The sequence below is a fragment of the Alnus glutinosa genome, chromosome 13 (genome assembly GCF_958979055.1).
Source record: "Alnus glutinosa chromosome 13, dhAlnGlut1.1, whole genome shotgun sequence".
NCBI classification, from domain to species: Eukaryota; Viridiplantae; Streptophyta; class Magnoliopsida; order Fagales; family Betulaceae; genus Alnus; species Alnus glutinosa.
The window spans coordinates 6,957,782-6,977,188 of record NC_084898.1 but is presented as its reverse complement, the minus strand read 5'-3'; the positions used below and the strand labels follow the sequence as shown (position 1 = coordinate 6,977,188).

General features: G+C 36.4%; 1 protein-coding gene and 1 long non-coding RNA gene across 4 annotated transcripts in view; both read left to right on the top strand.

The window, feature by feature from the left end:
- Nucleotides 1–19,407, top strand: part of LOC133853762 (cation/H(+) antiporter 18-like) — a 72,734-nt gene that overhangs the window by 43,389 nt on the left and 9,938 nt on the right. The window lies entirely within an intron of this gene.
- LOC133853728 (uncharacterized) lies at nucleotides 17,069–18,717 on the top strand. Its single transcript, XR_009896726.1, has 2 exons — nucleotides 17,069–17,697; nucleotides 18,416–18,717. It is a non-coding gene; the product is annotated as an uncharacterized LOC133853728 (long non-coding RNA).

Below are 19,407 nucleotides of genomic sequence, written 5' to 3'. Positions count from 1 at the left end.
AATGCGATCGATCGACTTTCTATAGAAAACAGATTCATGCACCGAATCTCCGAAAATCTGATATTTAATACCAAATCTCCCCAAATCTTCTCCTCAGCCATTAGATGCGATCGTTTTGGAGCAATCTTGGCCGTCCATTTCACTATAAATAGAGCCCAATCCTTTCCTTTCATCACATCTCAATTCTCTCCCAAAACTCTCTCAAATTCTCTCCTAATCTCTTTCTCAAAATTCAGTTCTCTCTCATCTCTCTCTACTCTGTCCAGCAACGAGAAAGGTAGAAGAAATCCGAAGCTCTCTCTCTCCCGTGGGTAAGTCTCTCTCCCAAGCTCTTTCTCCTTCTCTATCTCTTTGTCTCTCTCTCGGCTCTACTATGAAGGAAGAGGAAGAAGAAGAAAAATAAGAAGAGAAGAAGAAGAGAAAAAGAAAAAGAAGGAAAAGGAAAAGAAAATGATATTTAGTTTTTAATTAAAGTTTTGTTTTAATATTGTTGATTATATGAGTTATTTATTAAGTAATCTAATGTTTTTAAGATGTGTTTTTAAATAGGGTATTTTAAGCGGAGTACTGAAATATAAAAATACGTCGTTATGATGCCCGAATAAAAAATATATTATTTTACAAAAGCGTCGTTACGCTGCGCAAATATTTTTAAGTATTTTAGATATTATTGATATTAATGCCGTTATGCTGCCCGAACTTTATAAAGAATAAAATAAGGTTATTATTCTATAAAGCTCATTATTTATATTTAGTAAATTATTTTATATATATATATATATATATATATATATATATATATATATATATATATATATATATATATATATATATATATATATATATGCTTTTTAATGTTAAAACTTTTATAATGCTAATTTAACTATGGGTATTTTAGTTATTATAAATGCTATTATAATGCCTGCATGAAATATGTGGCATTATAATTAATCAATTTTATATGCCGTTATAATGTCCAAATGACATTAAATTGATTAAAGATAAAGGAATGGAAAAAGAAATATTATGCTTAAGGATCTTAATAAATGCCGTAATAAATCCCGCATAAAATATTAGTAATAAAATGTAATCGGACCAATTCTATATGTCGGGGTTATGCTAAAGCGAAAATAGGAAATTATGTTAAGGTTTAAATGTTAGAAATGAAAATAGAGTTAAAAGGTATTTTTAGTGAATTATATTAATTTACTATTGTTTGTATTAAATTATATTGCAGAGAATATTTATTTGTAAACGCTTTCCAAGCCAGAAGAATTACTGTGAGTATTTTTACTCACTGAGGATCATACGTGGTTGTTTTCTATAATGTTATGATTTCTGCTTTATTTAATTATATGCATAGGAATGGTATATTGCATACTGTTAATAATTCTGATGCAGGGTTAATAACAAATTGGTTGTTGGGATGATCAATGGACATGCAAACCGCCTGTGCGAAAAACAATAATAAGTACAAATTGGCTGTTGGGATGGTCAATGTGCTAGGCAAGTTATGGGTACTTAATTGATTGTCAAGATGGTCAATGTACTTGGTTGTCGGGATGACCAATGTACTAAGTATACTACTTTGACTACTAGTGCGGAAAAGATAATAAAACATGGTAAGGGAGTCTATGCTCCAATAATTAGCCGCTTAAACGAACAGGGATTCAATGGCCCTGGTACGAGAGGAGTGCAAGAAGAAAATAATTAAGACTGTGCATATAAAACTGTCATTACATCATATCATTGCATCATATATTGTTAAATAAATCAGTAATCATCATATTATTGAAAACAGTGGACTCACTTTAGTGTTTTTGTGTTGTTGTTTTCTTTTCTGTATTATGTGTCAAATCAAGTTATGAAGAAGAAGAATATCAGGACTATCCAGACACATAGGTGGATCCTGACACTAGTATTTGAGGTTAGACCGCCTCACTTTTTGGGAACTTCCATGTTGTAGTTCATTAAATTAGTTTAAAGACAATATTTATGATTTTGCAGTTATGTAGTCATTAAACTTTAGATATTTTGGCTTGTATGACTACTTATGCCCTGTAAGGCATGACTACTACTACTTTGTATAATTTTGCTGACTTACTTATTATATCTATCTTAAGGTATTTCAGTAGAAGCTCTGAAGTGTTACTTAATTCCTAAGTTTGTATTAAATTTATATATATTCCGTTGCCTGTAACTTTGATGAGTTAGTAACGTTACGTGGAAATCGAAAAATTTTCACTTAATCTTTTTGTAAAAGCGGGGCGTTACAGGATTGCAAAGAGTTTGGTCTAAATGTACTTTTATCTCTTTGATTCTGGAGTTTCTTTTGGCTTGTATAAGTTATTTTGGCATCATTACATAGTATTTGTTATAGTTCTTTCCTCTAAGATTATTGGTTGTTTTCTAGTGATGGCTTTATGTTCTTATAGTTATTTTGTTGATATTCAAGGATGCAATTTGGGTACCTTTTATAGAACTTTTAAAGAAGGGTTTTGACTCCATCAGCTAAAATTTTATGTTTTTGCAGAAGGAATGGTTAAAAAAAAAAAAATGGTATTGGAACTAATAGTTTCAAAGTAAGATGGTCCCAATGGTCCTGGCTTTCTTGATTAGGTATATGTGAATGTAGCAACATTTGCTTTTGGATTTATTGATATGGGTTCACCAAATTTTGGTCGGATGCTAATGTGAACCAATTAATACAAAACACAAGAATTGATAGATTGGCTGTTTCGAGTGAGTCAGGAACTCCTAAACACAGTGAACTGTATTTTCTTAACAATAATTAACATGCTTTTTATTCCATAATCCTTCATTTAAATAACAACACAGATAGCAGACTCCCCATAGGAGTATAACTCTATTCTAAATAGAATTATCTCCTAAATGAAACTAGATAACATATTGCTATTTAATTAGAAACCTATAGCAGTGCAAGATAACAATAAATAAAGACTACTACTCATCTTCTCCCATTATAGAGATAAAACTCTTATTTAACTCTACCACTTATAAATAGACCTACTTAGATAAAATAGATAGATATAATCCCGATAGGTTAGGATTATATCATTCCCCCATACTAACATTTCCCTTGTCCTCAAGGTAAAAAACAAGGAAAATGTGCCTTCAATGCTTCTTCATCCTCCCATGTTGAATCTGTTGCTTGTAGGCCTTCCCACTGAAAGAAAGCTCAATTCTTTTATTTCTTTGTCGTGTACCTAGCAAGTGGTGTGGTTTATGAATCATACGGGCCTCTTCATTCATTGTTGGCAGCGGGGGTAGCACAATTTTATCACCTCCTAACTTTCTCTTTAGTAGGCTAATATGAAACACAGGATGAATCCTTGACTCTTGAATCAGGTCCAGTTTGTAGGCCACTGGACTGACCTTCTGAATTATTTTAAAAGGCCCAAAATACCTTGTTGACAGCTTAGCATTCTTACGCATGTACACTGAAATTTGTCGGTAAGGTTGAAGCTTCAAAAATACCCATTCTCCTTCATCAAACTCCTCCTCCTTATGCTTATTATCATACAACTTTTTCATTCTTCCTTGAGCCAACTTAATGTTGTCCTTCAATTCCTTGAGCACCTGGTCTTTTGCCACTAACGCCCTCTCCACTGATTCGACCTTTGCCGTTCCAAGAATGTAAGTAAGCATGGAGGGTGGATCCCTTCCATAAACTGCAGCAAATGGAGTGGTTTTAATGGTTGAGTGCCAGCTTGTGTTATAACTGTACTCTGCCCATGCTAGCCACTTAACCCATTCCTTTGGTTGATCACTTGTAAAACACCTGTAACGACCCACCCCCAATGACACAATATTGTCCGCTTTTGGCTCCCCAAACAGAACTTCCCAAGAGGTCACCCATCCTGAGATTGCTCTCGCAGCAGCACGCTTAACTGCGGAGTTCTGATCGGTTCATGGCCATCACGGCTTTAAAACGCGTTGTGTCATATAGGGTGCATTTATACATATAAGCACATCCTCATTACCAGGCGATGTGGGACGTCACAATCACCCCCCCTTGGGACCCAGCGTCCTCGCTAGCGACCCTCATGGGATCACCCCATTCTTGGCATCCCAGCGACTGCCCGCCGGCAACCCTCTTGGGCTTGTGCACGCTCCCACCATCTCAGGCTGGACAATGGCTCTGATACCATTTGTAACGACCCACCCCCAATGACACAATATTGTCCGCTTTTGGCTCCCTAAACAGAACTTCCCAGGAGGTCACCCATCCTGAGATTGCTCTCGCAGCAGCACGCTTAACTGCGGAGTTCTGATCGGTTCATGGCCATCACGGCTTTAAAACGCGTTGTGTCATATAGGGTGCATTTATACATATAAGCACATCCTCATTACCAGGCGATGTGGGACGTCACAACACCTCAGGCACATCTCAAGTGTGCGATTTACCACTTCCGTTTGGCCATCCATTTTGGGGTGATAGGCCGAACTGAAATTAAAACTCGTGCCTTGCATATTAAAGAGTTCCTTCCAGAATTAGCTTGTAAAAGTTGGGTCTCAATCGCACACAATAGACTTAGGCATGCCATGAAGTTTAAAAATATTGTCAAAAAACACCTGAGCTACACTGACTGCCGTGCATGGATGACTTATGGCCAAAAAGTGATCATATTTTGACAATCTATCCACAATTACAAAAATAATGGATTTACCTCGTGAGCTTGGCAATCCATCAATAAAGTCCATCGAGAGGTCTTCCCAAATCTGGACTGGTATGGGCAATGGCTGTAGCAGTGCCTTAGGCGTGGTAACCTCAACTTTGTGACGTTGGCATACTTCACATTCTCTGATAAAAGTTTTGATTCGGCTCTTCATGCCTTTCCAGTAAAAATTTGCCTTTACACGCTGAAAAGTCTTATGGTACCCTTCATGAAAACCACCGTGGATTTGCTCTAAAATTGCAGAAATAAGGGACGAAGTTTCTGAGAGATAAATTCGGTCCTTGTAGAATACAACTCCCTCTTTGTGCTGCCATGGTCCCAATGCTTCTCCATCTTTGACCCTCTGAATTAGCTCCTGGAGGTCTTTATCATTATCAACCTCTTCTTTAATAACTTCCACCCAATTTGGAGTGGGGCTGGATAATGCGACCAATTCTGCAGATTTTTGTTCTTCTTTGCCCACCGTCTCATCTCTTCTTGACAAAGCATCAGCCACTATGTTCTCTCTTCCCTTCTTGTATTCAATAGAAAAACAAACCCCATGAATTTGTAGAACCATTTATGCTGAGCCGTGGTTGATATTTTCTGAGACCATAAGTACTTCAAACTATGCTGGTCTGACCTTACCACAAAATGTCGCCCAAGAAGATAAGGACGCCACTTCTAGACAGCAAGTACTAATGCCAAAATTTCTTTCTCATACTTTGATAGTAGCAACTGATTGCCTTGCAGTGCTTGGCTAAGAAATGCTATTGGCCTTCCTTGATGCAATACTGCCCCTATGCCTACCCCCGATGCATCACATTCCACAACAAACTCCTTGGAAAAATCCGGTAGTGCTAGGACTGGTGCCTGTATCATTACCTGTTGGAGGTCTGTAAATGCCTTCTCTCCAGCAATAGTCCACGTGAAGTTGTTCTTCTTTAACATCCGAGTAAGTGGTGCCGCAATCTTCCCATAGTCCTGAATAAAACGTCTATAATATCCTGTGAGTCCCAAGAATCCTCTCATAGCTTTGAGAGTTTTCGGTTTAGGCCATTGTTTCATTGCTTCCACCTTTTCTGGGTCAACCCCCACTCCTTCTGCCGAGATAATATGCCCCAGGTATTGGACCTTTTGCTGTCCAAACTCACATTTGCTTTGCTTGATATAGAGCTGCTGTGTATCCACTATATCCAACACTATTTTGACGTGCTTACAATGTTGTGCCCATGTTGTGCTATATATCAATATGTCATCAAAGAAAACTAGCACATATTTAAGGAGAAAAGCACGAAATACCTCATTCATAAGAGCTTGGAATGTGGATAGGGCATTTGTCAATCCAAACGGCATAACAAGAAATTCGTAATGCCCATGATGTGTACGGAATGCAGTTTTTTCAATGTCACTCTCGGCTACTCGTACTTGGTGATATCCGGACCGTAAGTCGAGTTTGATGAAGAATTTAGCTCCGTTTAATTCATCGAGGAGCTCGTCGATGACCGGTATTGGAAATTTATCTTTGACCGTGATTTTGTTTAATTCACGGTAGTCAACACACATTCGCCAAGTGTCATCTTTTTTCTTAACCAAAAGAACCAGGGAATAATATGGGCTGTTGGAGGTATGAATGATACCCCTTTCTAACATCTCTTCCACTTGCTTTTCGATCTCAGTTTTTTGATGAAAATGATAGCGATAGGGGCGTACACTTACCGGTCCTGCTCCTGGTTGCAAAATAATCTTGTGATCTTGGCTTCTTTTGGGTGGCAGCTCGGTGGGTTTCACAAAGATGGCCTCATGTTGTTCTAGCAAGGTTGTCATGTCGGCATCTTGATGTTCTTCTTGCTCTTCTATTTCTTCAATATGGACTCCCCTGTTTGTTGGTTACAGTGAACATACCTGTTTTGTTGCTAGCTTTTTGTGTTGTACTCCATATAACAAGATTTTATTTGCTTTCCACGTAAATTGCATCCTCAGTTTTTCAAAGTCCCACAGAATGGGGCCTAATCCTCGAAGCCACTGGGCTCCTAGCACCATCCCATACCCCTCCAAAGGAAGAACGTAGATATCCACATAAAAATTCCACCACTGTAGCTCTACTGGGACTTGTAGGCATTTACCGGGGCTGCGGATACGATCTCCTGATGCTACTACCACCTCCATTCCTCCTTTTATCTTTTGGTTGCAACTTCAAGAGCTTGGCTAAAGCAAGGCTCACAAAGTTGTGAGTGCCTCCCAAGTCGATCAAGACCAAGGATATTGTGCTTCCAATCTGACCGTACACCTTCATTGTCTCCGGTGCCTCCTTGCCCGTGATTGCATGCAGTGATATTTCTGACTGCTCTCCTTCTGGCGCCTCCGTACCCGTGATGGCATGTAGCGATATTTCTGGTGGCTCTGTAGGGCCCGACTCTTCCTCGCCCATCACCTGTTCTCCATCTTCCTCTTCCTCTAGGTAAGCTTCAATCATGAACCATTTGCATCGGTGTCCAGGGCCATATTTATCGTTGCATTTAAAACATAATCCCTTTGCTTGCCTTTCTTTCAACTCTTCTGGCGTCAACCTTTTGATAGGCATGAAGGGCTGGGTTGTTGATTGCCAACTTCCCATAGTTGCTTTCCTTCCTTCTGATTGGTTGCTTCTTGTGATAGCACTATGTCGTGCTTCATAGAGTCTCGCCAATCCAATTGCAGACGTCAAAGTGGTGGGTTTTCCTGCAATAACATCAGCTCGGAGTACCTCTTTCAAGCCATTTATAAAACAACTCACCTGTTGAGTTTGGGACAGCACCCCAATCTTTGAAAGTAAAGATTCAAATTTTGCTTGGTAGTCTCGTACCGTTCCTTCGTATTGCAACTTCGTCAATTCTCCAAATGGGTCATAAAACTGATTGGGTCCAAAGCGGGTAAGTAAACCTGCTGTGAATTCTGGCCACCCGATTTCTCGTTCTTCCTTGATTAAAATTTGGAACCACATCTGGGCCTCTCCTTCTAAGTGGAATGAAGCCAGGGCTGTCTTTTCGCCCTCCAATGTTCCTTGAAACCGAAAGAATTGTTCAGCTCGGCAGATCCACATCGTGGGGTCTTCATCTCCGTTGAATCATGGGAAATCTAATTTCACCTTTCGTGTGGTGATTGTTGGTTGACGTCCTCCTTGAAAGGAATTTTCTCCTTCGTATTCGTGATCTCTTCCACGTGAATTCTCCCCATGTGATTGTTTGGCAAACATCTTGTAGATTTATGTCATACGATCGTGCATGGTTTGTTGACTCTTACGGAATTCCTCATGACTCTTACGGAATTCCTCATGCTTATCTGCTAAGCTCTTCATTGATTGCTCCATGCTTCCCAGTCGTTGATCCATCTCTTCATGTTGTCTCTCTTTTGTTACAGAACGTGTTGCTGGACGGGTTTGTAAAGAAAAATCTCGAATTGCCCAACACTTGTTCTTTGATTTTCCTATGTTGCCTAATATCTGGTTTCTTTTGAGGGAAACCAGTCCTCTTGGGTAAACAATTCTTGCTATTCAAGAGGAATTCGCCTGGCTCTGATACCAATTGATGTGAACCAATTAATACAAAACACAGGAATTGATAGATTGGCTGTTTCGAGTGAGCCAGGAACTCCTAAACACAATGAACTGTATTTTCTTAACAATAATCAACATGCTTTTTATTCCATAATCCTTCCTTTAAATAACAACACAGATAGCAGACTCCCCATAGGAGTATAACTCTATTCTAAATAGAATTATCTCCTAAATGAAACTAGATAACATATCGCTATTTAATTAGAAACTTATAGCAATACAAGATAATAATAAATAAAGACTACTACTCATCTTCTCCCACTATAGAGATAAGACTCTTATTTAACTCTACCACTTATAAATAGACCTACTTAGATAAAATAGATAGATATAATCCCGATAGGTTAGGATTATATCAGATGTTGTCATTACTGGTATAAATGGTTTTCTTCCCCATTCATGCATGATGCATGCAATAATATGAGATTCTTTCTTTACCACAGTATTATACTTCGTTCTTTTTCCTTTTACCTTTGACCATAAGAATCAATGCAATTGACCTTATGATGTAGTGGCTGTATAATGAGGTTTGGATATTTTGTTTGGAAAGAGAGAAAGGGGGGTTTGAATGACCAAAAATGTGTATATGCTATGGTTGTACAAATGTTCTATAACTCTTTCTGGACAAACTGTTTGGGACAACCTGCGCCCTTGGAAGATGAACAAATTTTTGAAGATCACTCAGACATGAGAATAAGATACCATTCTTAGGCGATTAATTCGCACTAATATTTACTCCAAATTAAAAGATGACAAAACAAATTAAAAGGCACGTGTGAGCCGGGTTTTATTTTTTCTTATTTTAAATCCAAAATAATTGTAACGCCATGATCCATATTCAAACCAGTACTGATCCAGGATATAGCCCTTTCATCAAAGTTTATTTTAACCCCATCACTGGAATCATTCCCAAATAGACAAGATAAAATCAACTTCCGGCCACATGCATTACAGCAGCACAAAAAAAAAAAAAAATAACAAAAATAAAAACAAAAACCATAAAGAAACAAGAAACGTGCCACTTGGACAATTTTGGAGATTCAACTTAGGCACCCAGTGTCAACAATAACATACGGTGAAGCTCACATCCAAAATCATTTAGATAATACCATTTATTGTTTGAATTGTCAAAATTAATTTCATAATTCAATGTTACATTGTTACAAAATAATTAAATCCAAACACATGCATCAAACTATTCCTCAGAGCAGCATCTAAACTCAATTCTTCATGTGCCTGGAAACTCATCAGCTCCAGTTACATCTTCTAAACTCTGCAACGAAGTTGAAATCATATTAGTCATGGTTCTTCTAGGAGAACAACAACAAAAAAATTTTGATGAGTAAAGAACAACAAAATTAAACTGAGGTTTACTAATTCCGAAAGCTTTCAATGGGGAAAAGAAAATGAATTGACCAAAGTAGTAAAACAAATCAGTTATATGTCTTTCCATTAATTTCTTCCTGAGGCTTCAAGAGTTCGCCTTTGATGGGAAAGATCTGCAAAGGCAATTACTAAGTCTCCACTACAAAAAAAATGATCATTAGCGGCGACAAAATATTGCCGCTATTGATCAATAGCGGCGACATGTCGCCGCTAATAAGTTAGCTGCAGATACTCCGCCCCTAATGATCAATCACGGCGACGTAAGATGTTGCCGCAAAAACTTTTTTGGTCTCTGCTAAGTGGTTTTTGAACCAAAGCCGTGTGTCTCCGCTATTGATAGTCCAATAGCGGTGACATACAAGTCGCCGCTATTGAGGTACCAATAGCAGCAACAGCTGGGCTACCACTAAGTGTGAAGTATTAGCGGCGACATAGTAGTCGCCGCTATTGGTCATGTATTAGCGGCGACTTATGTCGCCGCTAATATTATTAAAAATTCAAAAAATTAAGTATTAGCAGCGATCTAAGTCGCCACTAATACTATTAAAAATTTTAAAAGGGAAAAGTACACATAACCCCCTCAAACTACCACTCAATTGTCAATGTACCCCATAAACTACCAATTGTGTTAATGTCCCTCCCTAAACTACCAAAAAATGTTAATGTCCCCCCTAAGACCAACAAAAAGACAAAAATGAACCTAATTTTGTTTGAATAAGACAAAAAATGTCCTCATTAATTCAAAAAATTAAAACTAAAACTATAAAACTTAAAAAAAAAAAAAAAAAAATTTAAAAAAAAAATTAAAAAAATTTAAAAAAAAGGAAAAATTTAAAAAAAAAGGAAAAAAAATTAAAATAAAAGAACAAAATTTTTAATTTGTTTTTTTTTTTTAAAAAAAAAAAAAACAAACAAAAAATAAATGAAATTTATTTTTTAAAAAAAAAAACGAAAAAACGAAAAAAAAAAAAAAGAAAAGAAAAAAAAAAGGAAAAAGAAAAAAAGAAGCTAACTGAAATTTATTTTTTTTTAAAATAAAACAAATGAAAAAAAACCAGTTTTTATTAAATTAAAAAACGAAAAAACAAAAAATAACTGAAATTTATTTATTTTTTTTAAAAAAATAAAACAAATGAAAAAAAAAAACCTGTTTTTATTAAATTTTTTTTTAAAAAAAAAAAAAAAAAAAAAAAAGAACAATTTTTTTTTTAAAAAAAAAAGGAAAAAAAAACTGAAAATTATTATTTAAAAAAAAAATAAAAACAGTTTTAATTTTTATTTTTTTGGAAAAATTTTTGTTATTTTAGATTTTTTTTTAGTTTTTATTTTATTTTAATAATTTTATGAAGGGCATTTCTGTCATTAGGGGGACATTGACATTTTCTTGTAGTTTAAGGGGAGAGATTGACACAATTGGTAGTTTGGGGGGTACATTGACAATGATGTGGTAGTTTGAGGGGGTTATGTGTACTTTTCCCATTTTAAAATATATATATATTTGAAAAATATATTTTTAGGTATCATTATATGTAGTTACCTGTCAAACTTACCATTAAAGTCCTATATTATTCAATATTTCCGCACCATATCATTAAAAATCAATTGTATAATGATTATACAAAAGGTAATCATTGGTATTAAAGTTAGACTACGTACATGCAATATAACAGAACTGACTACATGCAATCCAACCAAAATTTAGAATCAACCAACCTATATATCCAACCATCTACCAACAATACAATAAAAAACCGTGAACAATACAAGAAAAAAAAAAGAAAAAAAGCAATCAAAACAACATTAATTGGAAAATGCCATTGGAGTTTCTAAGTTGTCTTTTGACATTATCAAACACCCATCTATGCAGACATCTTTTCCAAATAGAATTGCTTTCAATTTGGGAGATGACACAGCCACCTGATATGATACTGCTTTCAATGTGACATTCAAAGACAGCTTAGGCTTGGCAGTTCTAACCCCGGCTTCCGCCTGCAGTCAATAGCACCACAATAGCAATCTTGATTTGCACTAAACTGAGCAAATTAACCTGTTAAATTTTGTTAGACTGGACTACGAGAATTCAAAGCTTCATCAAGTTATGCATCATATTACAAGTACAGGGATGCAACTAAAGAGTTATGCAATGGCTCATATTGATAATCTACATTTTCGAATTCTCTCAACAACACTACTTCATACCTCTCAAACCTCCCCTCGATTCCTTGAATAGTTGAATAACTTTTATAATGCAATAGTGGCTACTAACCAAAACGAAAAAACCATTAACAGAATTAGCATCTTATCAGCAAACACGTGTGCTTCCACCATTTTTTTTTCTCTCTTTGGACAGATTGGGCCGACCATGTTTTTTCCTTCAACAGCTAAAATTTGTCCTTGGTATAAGAAACTATTACCAGTAAGAATACCCTTACAAAATTTCAATCATTTAACATATTGGAGTGAACTAGTATACACTTAGTACTAGATTTATAACTTCTAGGATTCAAGTGTGGTGTGGGTTCCAAATGGATGCCAGGGGTGTCCGCGCGGCTACCCCTAGGGGTCGGGGTGGCGTCGGCTACCTCTGGGGGTGGCTTGCAGGCCACCCCACTCCCCACCGGCAGCCACCCCAAAACACAATTTTTTCTATTTTTTTTTAAGAAAAAAAAAATTCCTTTTTTTAGTTTTTAATTTTTTTTTTTTTAATTGAAAAGTGACAAGTGGCAGGGGTAATATGGGGATATTTCGTCAATGAGGTCTTTTTCAAAGGTTTTTGTAATTTGGGGGACCGGAGTCGGAGTGTTAGTAGTTTGTGGGGCTAAACGCAAAACGGGTGGTAATTTGGGGAGCTAAAATGATATTTTCCCAAAATTATATTAAAAAAAATGGATAATTGCACTATTAGTCTTTGGGGTATGCCATAACTACAAATCACTCCCTATGGTTTAAAAAGTTCATGGGAGGTCCTTGTAGTAAACCATAACTACAAATCGATCCCTAGAGTCAAATTCCGTTAAAAATTTTAACAGATTCTGTTAAATGCCACGTCAGCACCACATCAAACCAATAAGATGGCGACACGTGTCCATTTGAATAAAAAAAATGTAAATTTATTAAAAAATAAATAAAAAAAATAAAAAAAAAAAAAAAAAAAAAAAAAAAAAAAAAACTTAGTCAAAAAATTAACCATGTTTTAAAAATTATTAAAAAAAAAAATTAACCATGGACTTTTAAACCATAGAGAATGATTTGTAATTATGGCATATCTTAGGGACCAATGGTACAATTATCCCTTAAAAAAATTAGGAAAAATTCCACTTAATTATCACCACTATTGCAATGTCCTCCCTAAAGTTCAATTCATCTCAATTTAGTGTATTCATATTTTAATTGTTTACAATGTCACCCTCCATTAGGATTTTCCGTTAAATCACAAAAATATTACAAAAACACCCTGTTAAAAAAAATATTGAACTAAATTAAGATAAATTGAACTTTCAGCTGAACATTGCAAAAATGGTGACAATTTAGGGGTTAGGATCAATCGCACATTAAATCTAACATTCATTGTGTATTGATCGATCGGACTAATGCACTATGATCAATCAGATGGTCTATCGATCATATTATTCTATCATGATCGATCAGACTACTACACTAGAATCGATTGGACGTTCTATCGAACCTTCACTGTATCAAGTTTGATCGATTGAACTCTATAATGATTAATCAGACTAGTAAATTATGATTGATCCCATTATTATATAATAATTGATCAGACTAGTAAATTTTGATCGATTAGACGTTCGATCGAACTCTATAATGATTAATCAGAATAATGCAATAGGTTCGATCAAATGTTCGATACATGAGATCATTTTGTTTTGTTTATGATACATTTGACCAAGTCTAGCATTCAATGCACTAAGAGATCAATCATGATGAAAATAATTAATATACATCTAAAAAAAAATGGACAACGGTGGATATATATTAAATAAGCATGGTAAATCGAAAAATTCATTAATATTATCTAAAAAAATCAATTTTTTTGTATAGGGTTTAATTGTTTTTTAAAAAATTTAATAGGTTAATATGATTTTAAGAGGCTAGAATATGATTTTTTTTTTTTCTTTATTATATTTTTTATTGTGTAAGGTCGCTATTAAAGCATTATTTGGGGCGACTTTTAGCTATTGCCGCTATTAATCTAGTATAAGCAGTGACTTTAGATGTCGCCGCTAGTGAATATGATTTATTATTTTGTTTATATTTTTTTATTGTGTATGGTCGTCGCCGCTATTGACACATTATTAGCGGCGACTCTTAGATGTCGCCGCTAATAAGCAACCATCAACTTTATAAGTGATCATTAGCAGCAACTTGGAGTCGCTGCTGATGATATAGTATTAGTGGCGACACAATGTCGCTGCTAATGATCACTTATCAGTGGCGACACTCATAAGTCGCCGCTGATGGTTGATTATTAGTAGCAACTGTTTTTGGTCGCCGCTGATGAATGATCATTAGCGGTGACAAGAGGTCGCCGCTAATGATCTAGTGTATATTTGCGGTAGCTTTTTAGCGGCGACACCAATGTCGCCACTAAAGATCACTAATTAGCGGCGACATTCAGATGTGGCGATATTGGTGTCGCCGCTAAAAAGTTGGCCGCTAATGTGCAAATTTCTTGTAGTGCTCCAAGATGCAGAGTAAAACTTGTAATGGGCACAACAGAAGCCAGTCTTCTTTCCTTATCTCTTATAAAGCTTAAAACTTTTTTAAGAATAATTTCATCTGTACTCGGTTCATCAACACTCCCAATGTGCTTAAATAAGGCTGTCAAAGAAGCTGCATCAACAAGAAGATTTAAGTCCACCAAGAATGAAAACTAAAAATATGCATGCTATAAAAGTAACACCGAACAGGCAGAATGATGCAATTACAACATTAAGAAGCAATGAGCCACATGCATGTTAGCTCAATACAAATCTATCATTCCAGTGTTTAGTGTACATATTTTACTGCAGTCTTTGTTCATTACATAAACAAACTTCTGCCCACAAAATACTCTCCCAAAATTACAAGGATCTTCCCATAAAAGACTTCACATGTGACTTTCCTAATGGGTCGCATTGATGCATGTCTCATATTTCAATCATGTAGAACGAACTTGAGGTAAAATCAAAAAATAAATATACAATATGTAATATGAACTATTTTCTGGTTCAAACAAAACTCAAGTTGAAAATCGAGATAGCCACCATGCCCCAACAATTACATATTAACTTTTAGCATTTCGTTACCAATGACTTTATTGCAAAACACTATATCTTTTTGAACTGCTTGTTTTTGTATGAACAAGGTCGTTCTCATTATTCCAACACCCACGACATTTAATTTTACAATGAACAGAATTTCATATGTTATCTATTTATCTAATGATTCCCAATAGCAATTGTTCCTAATATGTGTCTATATGCAGCTCCAGCAAAAAGTTAAATGCTTCGGATCTGCTATTGCCTGTAAAGCATACACATGTGAATTTCTATTTTTAGCTCTTTGATTCCAGTATATGTCCCAAAACTTTAAATTCCAAAGCTCCATATTCGGGCATCAATAAGATCCATTTCTTCTATGCGGATCGAACTAACGATCCAACCAGCGGATGCATGTTTATCTTTGAACACAAACGAAGAAACCCAGATAAAAATAACTCAATGTTTATTCCCCATAAATTGCAAAACCAATTTTACAAACCAAATATTAACACAACGTACAAACGATTGTGACTGATATCAAGAAACGAAAACGCAAAGCTTGGAGTGGTGAATAATACAAGAGAAACTGCGAAAGTCGAACCTTGAGATAGGTGGTGCCATCGTCTTTAACGACCCAACTGGCCTCGGCAGAGTGCCTTCGAGACCTCGTTGTTTTATTTTTGTTAAGCTCCATGCTTCTGCTTCTTTGTACCCAACTTCATAATCCTCTCTAATGGTTGTGATTCAAAGAACAAAACCAACGAAAAATAAAAAATAAAAATTCAGTAACAAACAAGTCGCAGAGAGAAAGAGAGAGGCGGATATTCATACTCAGAGAAATGTTAAACATCCAAACACTTTTTTAAGAACTTAGTTTTAACATGATGCATTACAATTCTATAGGATCTATTATTTTGAAAAATGTCCATCAATTTCATAAGATCGTAACAAATTGAGTTGGAATCAAATTTTTTTTTTTTTAAAAAAAAATATATTAAAATGTCAAGCATTTTTCTTCTTTTAGTCTACAGTTGTCTTTGTCTCTCAGTTGACTTTACACATAGGGAAATGCTTGGGTATACCCTGCGATCCCACCGTGCTTACGTGGACCAAAAAAATAATGATAAAAAAATTCACCACTTTCTCTCTCTCTCTCTCTCTCTGCTATCTTTCAAAAAAAAACAAAAAACTAAATTCATTTGAGAATCTTCAGAAAAACCGGTCCTCCCCCTTTCTCACTCACCGGAAAAAGCCCTATTTTTGCCAGAGAAGTCTCCATTTTTTCGTCGGAAAAAATCTCCATTTTTCAGCTAGACTCCCTCTCACTTTTCGCCGGAAAAAGGTCACTATTTTCGCTGGGTTCTCTCTCTCACTTTCCGCCGGAAAAAGCCTCTATTTTCGTCGGAAAAAGTCTCCATTCTCGCCAAAAAAAGTCTTTATTTTCCAGCTGGACTCCCTCTCGCGGGACTCCCTCTCACTTTTCGCCGGAAAAAGGTCACCATTTTCGCTGGGCTCTCTCTCTCACTTTCCGCCGGAAAAAGCCTCTATTTTCGTCGGAAAAAGGTCTCCATTTTTGCTGGGCTCTTTGTCTCACTTTCCGCTGGAAAAGGTCTCAATTTTCGCCGGAAAACCTATCCTTCGCCGGAACAGCTCATCTCTCACCGGAAAAGCTCACCCTTTTCGCCGGGAATCTCTCCCTTTTCGCCGGAAAAGCTCTCCCTCTCTCTCGCCGGATCTATCTCGCCTCGCCGGAAAATCTCCTCTCGCCGGTCAGATGTTTTGTTAATTAAGTTTTACACCATTCATTTTGTTGTAGATAGAAAATATAGCGGATGAAGTATGAGGTCTTTGTTGGTGTGCATGATTTTAGTCTTAGTTATTGTTGAAATTGAGACGCTACTGGTTAGCCCAAAAACAAGTAATAGATAACATATTAACAAAAATTGAGAGGGAATGCCAAGTCTTGAAATTTATTTTCTAGCCCACTCTTGTCGATTTGGACCAATAATGTAAGAGATAGTGGAGAGAGTGTAGTGGGACCCATTTTTTTTAACAATATTATTGGTCCAAGTAGACAAAGGTGGGATAGGAGTGGGATGAGAATGTACAACTAAGCATTTCTCATTTTTTTATCATTATTTTTTGAGAAATGCTATTTTGTACACCAGCATCCCACTGCTATCCCACTCAACCTACGTGGATTTTAATTTTAATTTTTAATTTTTTAGTTTCTTCCTTTAGAATCCCAAACGTGCCTCTCCCTCTACGAGACCCCCCTCTCTCTCTTCTCTCTCTTCTCAGTTCTCTCTCTCTCTTTGTTTTCTTCACCGGCAAATCTCTCTCTCCGGCGGTTTCTTCCTTTAGAATCCCAAACGTGCCTCTCCCTCTACGAGACCCCCCTCTCTCTCTTCTCTCTCTTCTCAGTTCTCTCTCTCTTTGTTTTCTTCACCGGCAAATCTCTCTCTCCGGCGGCCGGCAGTCCTTCTTTCGACGGAATCGCTGCCGGATTTCGCCGGAAAATCTCTCTCTCTCTCTCTCTCTCTCTCTCTCTCTCTCTCCGGAATCCATCTCTCGCCAAAAAATCTCTCTGGACGGAATCTCTCTGCCAGATCTGCCCGGAACTTGACGGACACACTCTCTCTCACTGGATCTTGACGGAAACGCTCTCTCTCGACGGATATTGCCGAAGCTCGCCGAAAATCTCTCTCTGGACGGAATCTCTCTATGCCAGATCTCGCCGGAAACAGTTTCTCTCGCCGGATCTATCTCGCCGGAGGTACTTTTAAGTGTTTTGTTCTTTAATTTCTGTATTAAAAAAAAAATGCAAAGCATAAAATCTCTCTCAGATTTCATTTCTCTGTCAGTTAGATCGATGCTTGCGTTTGTTTGCATATTTTTATTTCAATGATTCGGGAGAAGTGAACAAAAAAAGATTTGTGGGTTGATTTTTTTACATATTTTTTTGGGTGTTGATCGTAGCCGATAAGGGGAAAGAAACTGATTTCTAAGTTGTTTTATTTGGAAATTTTCGGGGAAGTTCAAATGGGTGTAATTTTGTTTGATTTTTGGGTAGATGATCAATTATGGTGTTTGTTGAATAATCTTCGTTGATGTCTAATCGGTATGTGATTATGTTGGGATTAATTTGTTTGTTGAATATTCTTCGTTAGTGGTTGCTATTTGTTTTGGTTTATGCAGAAGTTTTTTTATGCAGTATCTTTTTTGGTGGATTCTGGTAATAGCTGATTGAGGTGTTTTTTGCTTTTGGCTTGTTAGTATGTTGCTGTAATTGATGTGTGTTAATATGTTGGGAGAGTTTATAGATGATAGTATATTGCTGCAACAATATTCCTCTGAACAAACTAGAAAGTATGGAACTTTTTATTGCTGCATTTCAATACTTTGACAAGGTTGAATACAGTTATAGGGGGTGTAATTTTTTACCTCTGCCAAGTATGTATAATTTGTTGTGTGTATTTTTGTTGTTGTTGCAGCTACAAATAGTGAAATGATGGTGATAGAAGAGAATAGCAAGCATGGGAATGGAAGTTGCTCAAGGTGGAGTACAATTGGCGATTGAAAAAGAAAAACAACCGGATGAAAAAAAACTATCAGATTTAAGAGAGTTAAATCTTAAGAGATTTAAGAGAGTTAAATCTGTAGAATTTTGAAGCAGTGGTGGCTGCCCGCAAAGCACATGATAGTACGCCTCAAGATGTCGAGATTTTAGATTTTACTTCTTAAAAGTGAAAGTGTTCCAAATGAGACTAATTATTTTTACACCACTTTGATTCAAGTCTACACTAAGACACATTGGATGTAAAACTCATGCATGTATAACCAATATATATAGAACCTACACCCTTGTGTTTTGGTATAGAGTTAAATGTAGACCAATGGGATGTAAAAAATTCATTACCCGTACCAACTCCATATTCTGATCAAATACCCCAAAATCATCAATGGGAAGCAAGAATAAAAGCAAAAGGCACACCATAATTCATTGACAGCTACATCTAAATACAAAGACAGAAATTTTTTATTTATCATCCCCCAATAGGGTGAAAAGCATAATACATCACAAAGGGCAGATAACAATTTTAATTACATCATAAGGAGGAGGTTGCATAGCACAGTTTGCAAACAAAGGAAGCCTGAAAAACTAGGGCTTGGTGAAAAAAAAACAACCCTCCGTGAGGAAGAGGTTGTCATGGCAGAATTTGTATATAAACCTACTGCCACGGCCAAAGCCCCAGAAACCACAAGGCACCAAAAATTTCAAACTGCCACAGCCAACCATCACAATAAATTGGATCCAGGAACATAACCTGCCCTTTGAGGAAAACAGAGAGACCCAACCATCACGTGCAGAACACAAGTTCAAAAACGTGAAAGACTCGGTAAAAGACAATGGACAGACTCACAACTGGGAAGGGGAGAGAGAATAGCCCTAGCACATACATGCAAGATGGCTAGGCTAAAAACA